Source organism: Barbatula barbatula (assembly GCF_947034865.1).
Source record: "Barbatula barbatula genome assembly, chromosome: 20".
Taxonomy (NCBI): domain Eukaryota; kingdom Metazoa; phylum Chordata; class Actinopteri; order Cypriniformes; family Nemacheilidae; genus Barbatula; species Barbatula barbatula.
Genome location: NC_136783.1, coordinates 13,552,184 through 13,558,183, shown reverse-complemented (window position 1 = coordinate 13,558,183; position 6,000 = coordinate 13,552,184). Strand labels below are relative to the sequence as shown.

Here is a 6,000-nt window from a genome sequence, read left to right as displayed (position 1 = left end):
TGAACTAACAATGAACAATACCTCTACAGCATTTATTATTCTGTTTTGTGTTAATTTAATCATTTACTAGTCTTTTTTAAAACCTCAAGTTGTATCTTTTAACGTTAGTTAAAGGGATAGTTTGCCTAAAAATGAAAATTCTGTAAACTCTGTGGGAGTCAATGAGATCTGTTTGGTTACTAAAATTCTTCCAAATATCTTCCTTAGTGTTTAGCAGAACAAATAAATATGAGGGTGAGTAAATGATGATAGAATTTGTATTTTCCTCTCACTTGTCCTTGACTTGGCCCTTGTTTTAGCTCCCAGCAGAAGGCATGCCACTGCAGTCTGTAGCTGGGCTACTGATGGTCAACATTATTAGCATGCAGTTAGCACACAACGTGCAGCCCATGTCCTTCTCCCTTATAAAATCATGTTTGTCGGGCCCCGAATAGTCTCTGCTCATCTGTCCTGATTTACCACAGCTTTACTCTAAGGCCATGGGAACAGAGCATGTACTCACAGCATTTAAAGTCAATGGATTCCTTATATGGACATATTTCCAGTATAATGGCACCGCTTCCATATTCTTCGGACAAAACCACCATCTGTGACATTTAATGGTTAAAGGAGAAAGATTTCTCTTTTTTGCATACAAAAGTAATAGTGTGTACTCCATAAGAATTTAGAGTTTGTTTCTTGGTTTCTTGTTGAGTGTTACAGTGGAGCTCTGTTTCATGATGCAGTGGTACTGTTATCATGAAGATGTCACACTGTCACATGTTGAAGAAGGAGACAGATCTTACAATTCATTGTTTTCTGTCATAGTGTCAGGTTTGTTGACTATGTGTCTTTCTCAGGTCAAGACTGAAAGCTTGATCGATATAGAATTTTGCCATGTTGCAATGTTGAGCATAGTACAGCATGTCCCCTGCATGACCTTGTTAATAATTTGTGGACAATCCAAAGGGTCAGTTTACTCAACACGTCTCCGGATCATTGCCTGTCTGCCCACTGTCAAATATAAGACTCTCGCTCATTCCCTCTAAAAACATAAGTGATTTTTTTTATGTTCTGCACTGTTGAAAAGGTGCCGTATGTTAACAATCCCTTGGTATGGTTGACCTGGTCACATGATTTTAGAGAAAATGGTCTTTTTGTGGTCTGTTAAAACCAGGTAAGACCAGTTTAAAAAGAGAAAGATCGAGCTAGGATAAGCAACTGGAGGAACACACAACCTCCGCAGATCTGTGAAGATCCAGTAACAATAGACTTGGTTCACATGGACAAAGAAGTTGTCATGGTATTTTCCCCTCATTCTCTCTGGAGCAGAACAGACCGATTTAGTTACAAAGCAGATTATACCCTACACAGAGGCATAGGTGAAACCTGATTTGGTCTAGCCGATAGCCAATAGTCGGACCATTTTTTACACTTTTAACGGAAGAGATGGGATTTTCACAGTCCCAACAGGCCTGCTGTGTCTGTGCATGGATGTCCGACCATTAGAACGGCTGTCATCCTACTGCAAACACGATTCTACGGTAGTGGGTCTGAAAACACTTAACCTCTAACCTTGAGAAAAAGCGTAGCTCTAAACACAAGTGTAAGTGTGGACAGGTCCTGGAAGTCTCGGGCGATTTAGCCTGTGGGTGTGTGTATTTAGAAGGATATATAAGAGATCGGGGGCTTTGGAGTGCTCCCATAATTACTCACAGATGTATGTGCTAATTTTTTGGAGGATCTATTGACCGACGTCCACTATAATACACATAACTATCTTTTCAGAGGTGTATAAAGACCTTACATAATGAAGCGTTATGTTTTTATTTCCTTAGAATGAGCTATTTCTATTCACAACCACCGTGGGTCACCTTGAATGGAATTTACCATTTTGTTCTAATGTAGCCCAGAAGGGACAAACTGTAATGACCAACGTTTCGTAAATATGTTTTCTCCTTGGACGTGACCAAGCCACCGTAGTGCTTCGAGTGGGAAGGGTGAGCGGTGAAGTGAGCCGTTGGTTGCAATTTACAACCTCACCACTAGATGCCGCTAAATTTCATACACGGGACCTGTAAAGGATAATATTGCTGGTTATAATAATACAATATTTAAATGCTAAGTCTTTAGTTGCCAAATGATTTTAAATAGCTTCCCATTTTTAGTTTTGCATATAGATATTTGGATGGTCTTTTATGGTGCATTTATGTCATTATTTATTTTGTATACCCAGCACATCTTTGTGTGCCTGAACGGGCACGTGAGAGACGATGATCGAACAAAGAAAGGAGGACAGATTTATCGCTACTCATATCTCACATCTTTCATGGCTCTCTGGAGACCGCTGTCTTTACTATGACTATTAGCCCTGCCCAAATGCTCAGTCAAGCTCTCTCTTATGGCTGGCCACGGTGCACCTGACCTCAGTCCTTTCCTTTTATTAAAAATATGTTTACATGGCTTCCTTTCTTTAGAAGAGCCATGGTTTTTTGCTGTGGAAAGAATGAACAGCATTTTGTTGTTTAAAAAAGGAAGCTTACTGATTTACTGATGGGGCCCATGTGGATGTACTCTCCTATTTAATTTCTCTATTGAATCTGGATTGGAGTGGGAAAAGGCTTTTATTACGTTTTACCCTCCTTAAGAACCAGGAAGGGATTTACCCGGAGGTTCATGAGTGGACGAACGAGGGGGAAATGATCGTCTAAGGGCCACCGGTGGTTTCAAGTTTCACCTTCTTTTACCCTGGAGCTTTTGAGCCTTCGCTCACTCTCTCTCTCTCACTCTCTCTCTCTCTCTCTCTCTCTCTCTCTCTCTCTCTTCCTTTCTCTCCCCCTCTGCCAGCCACCCCCCTTCCAACCACACCACGCTTCAGGAGCTCAGATAGGAGAAGAGGAGAGGGAAGCAGAGAAGGAAACGCATCGCGACGACCGAGAAGCGGTGATTCACAGCCACCAAAACTCCCTGAAGGTAGGAGATCCTCTTTCTTGTGGGGGAACTCCAGTTGGGGAAAAGAGTGAATGGAAAGTGTATTTTTTTGCATCTGATGTACATTGAAGCCATTGAATTCTGTTCTGGTGTTTCTCGGTTGTTAGCTACGGCACAGATGTGAGGTAATCAATGGATGCATGCGTGCTTGAGAGTGTGCATGTGCGCATTTGATATATAGAGGATAGACAATGCAAGGCGTCTAGACGGAGGTGCAGGCTAGGGGTTGTTTTGATGTATTGTTTGGAGCTCAGAAGCTATTTTAAAGACATATTATGCAAATCAAGGGTAAATATGAAAGGAATGGAGTCATCAGGCAACGATTCTTGATCTTGCTTATCAAAGGCAAATACGTCTTCTGGCATTAAAGTGATAGTACACCCAAAAATGAAAATTCTGTCGTTGTTCAGTCACACTCTTTTGAGAAGAAATAATAAGGAGAAATATATTTTTTTGTGTTTGCAGAAGAAAGAAAGTCATACAGGTATGAAATGACAAGAGAGTGAGTAAACGAAGACGAATTGTCATTTTTGGTTGAACTATCACTTTAATGCTGGTTCTACGACCGATCTAAAAGATCACAGAAAGCTAGATTTACTGACTCATAAATGCTGATTCATCTTCAGGTGAGCTTAAAGGCAGCAAAAACAGATCGTGTGTAGGAAAAATATAGGCTCACTTAAGAACAGGCTGGGACAGATGTTGTGTTAAGTCATAGCGATGGCCAGGTGTTTGACAGGAATGTGTCTTCATATCCTTAAACTGAGGAAAAACAATAATTATACACATAGATCCGAGGTTGCGTGGCAATCCTTGTCGGTGCTTCACAGTCGTCTTCTACATATAATTGATGTTTTTCTAATGATTACAGGGCACCTGGTTTGTGAGTCTAATATCTTTCAAAATCTTGAAAATGTAAATTTTTGTGCTGTTGGCTGTCGATAAACATCCTTGCATTCTGGGTTTAAACCTTTGATAAGTATAAGCCACGAGGCAGCTTAAGCATTGAAATGGGAGGCCATAAACTCCCGAGCTTAATTTTAGTGAGCTCACGAAAGAGCTCACTGGTGGAGTTGTGGTTCTGCTGCGAATCTGAGACGTGATCATATTTATTCTATATTTGGATTTTAGGGGGAATGGCCGAGATGCTAATTTGTGATGGGAAAGATGCCATCATTCAGGCAAACTTTACATGACATCACAATCAAACCATACAAACCACTGGATGTAATGACCAACTTTTCAAACATGTGTACAACATTGCAAGTTAATAAATGATCCTTTTGTCACTGTTACTTTGGCATGAAAGGGTAAAGTCAGTTGGCGTTAGGTCGGTTTGGCAGTCGTCACATGGTTGCTCTCTGGAGTGGGCTGCCGTCCCTTGACGTGACTAGCACAGGGTGAATAGTCGCCTCGGTGTCTGGATGGACAGACTTGGCACTGCCTGACGGATCGAGAGAGGTGAACAAAAAGCTTGAGGATGACAGACAGGAGAGGAGAAGAATTCCCACAATGCCCCGTTTGTATCCTATGTCTGAGGAGCTTTTCAGCATCTCAGGGTGGGAGTTTGATGTTTATCTGGAATATGTGTAGATAAAGGCTGGTTTAAACACACCTCTTTTTAAAATAGTCTTGCAAGAGACGGCAATATAACACGCTTCTTTGAATACGGCTTCCAACGAGTGTTAACCACCATAAAAATTGTTTTTTTCTGGTTTCAGTAAAAAGGTCTGAAATTTTTAACAAAAAGATACATTTACTTAAGGAGCAAAATGACTAGATGTACAGTCTTGTTTTCTAAAAGAATTATATCAAAATCAGTTTATGCTTCAAACTAGCAAAAATATCTCTCATTGGGTAAGAAAAATCTACTTAATTTTAGTTTCAATTTAATTCATTTTTAACTCATTTGCAGATCATTTTGCTTGTTTTTGGCGTACATTTAAAAAAAGTAAATCAAGGACTAATATCTTATGTCGTTTTGCTTATCAATTAAATGTATTTGGATTTCAATATTTTTATTCAATGAATCTATAGCAATGGGCAGAGGACATTTTTACTCAAATCTTAATAAATTACAGAATGATTTATATTACTAAAGATTAGAGTTATTTAATGGGGTGAAATATTATCAGAAAAAATCAATTGTTCAACAATTCTCATTCATTAAGATTTTTTCAACCTCATTCTCAAGGATTTAGTTTTCAGTGCACAGATTACCTTGGTAAAAATGTTTGGACAAGCAGTACCCTGATATATGTCAAAGTACAATGGTATAACATCACATACCGTGACTGTTCCATGGTAGCGCTTCTATACTTTTCTGAGGCTTGCAAGCTCTAAAATCATTAGGATTCTAGACAGAGATCCTTAAAATGAAGCCAGAGCTCAATAAAAAGTCAAAAGACTGTTGTTTAGAAGAGGATACAACCTCAAAGGGCTGACGCAGTGAGATGAAACTGCAACTTGTATTGTCTGTTCTTGATTTACTCTGCAGGGCCATCTGGGGTCCTAATTAGCACCAGTGTTATTAACTATAGACGGTTTCTACAGGCGTGTCCCTCCACACACATACACACGGTGTAAATTAGAGCCTTCAGTTTGTCTGTACACTGTCTGCACAAGTCACTAACTCCCACATCTCAGTCCCTGGAGCATCATTTGGATGGCTTATATATGAGAGAGCAGAATAAATGAGGTGGTGCACAGGAAGTCATATCGGACGGGGATCAGGAGAGCAGTTTGACTTATGGCAGTTTAGTGACATGCTTCTTTTGTTCAGTGAAATGCTTTGGCCATTTTAATTGCTCTTTGAGCGGTCCTCACTCGTTCTGCTGGGCTGCTCTCTTGGCATGGAGATGTTTTTGGCAGATGTCCAGCTGGGCTGCTGTTATGACTGTAACTTTGCTGTAAATGAATGCTTCATGGTATTTAAATACTGCAGTATTAAGGAATAATGTCGTAGAAGTGACACGAATTTTACATATCGTAGCAGTAACTTGGTGTCATCTTTTCCGATTAATTTATGTT

The 6,000-nt window shown here is 39.9% G+C and overlaps 1 protein-coding gene across 4 annotated transcripts in view; it reads left to right on the top strand.

Annotated features, from left to right (window-relative positions):
• Nucleotides 1–2,826: 2,826 nt before the first annotated feature.
• Nucleotides 2,827–6,000, top strand: part of plekha6 (pleckstrin homology domain containing, family A member 6) — a 59,686-nt gene continuing 56,512 nt past the window's right edge. For 2 of the 4 annotated variants that reach the window (XM_079483256.1, XM_079483258.1), the window contains exon 1: nucleotides 2,827–2,952. The gene's annotated coding sequence lies outside the window, so the exon portion shown is untranslated. The remainder of the gene's footprint in view (nucleotides 2,953–6,000) is intronic. The other 2 variants (XM_079483257.1, XM_079483259.1) reach the window with 1 other exon arrangement.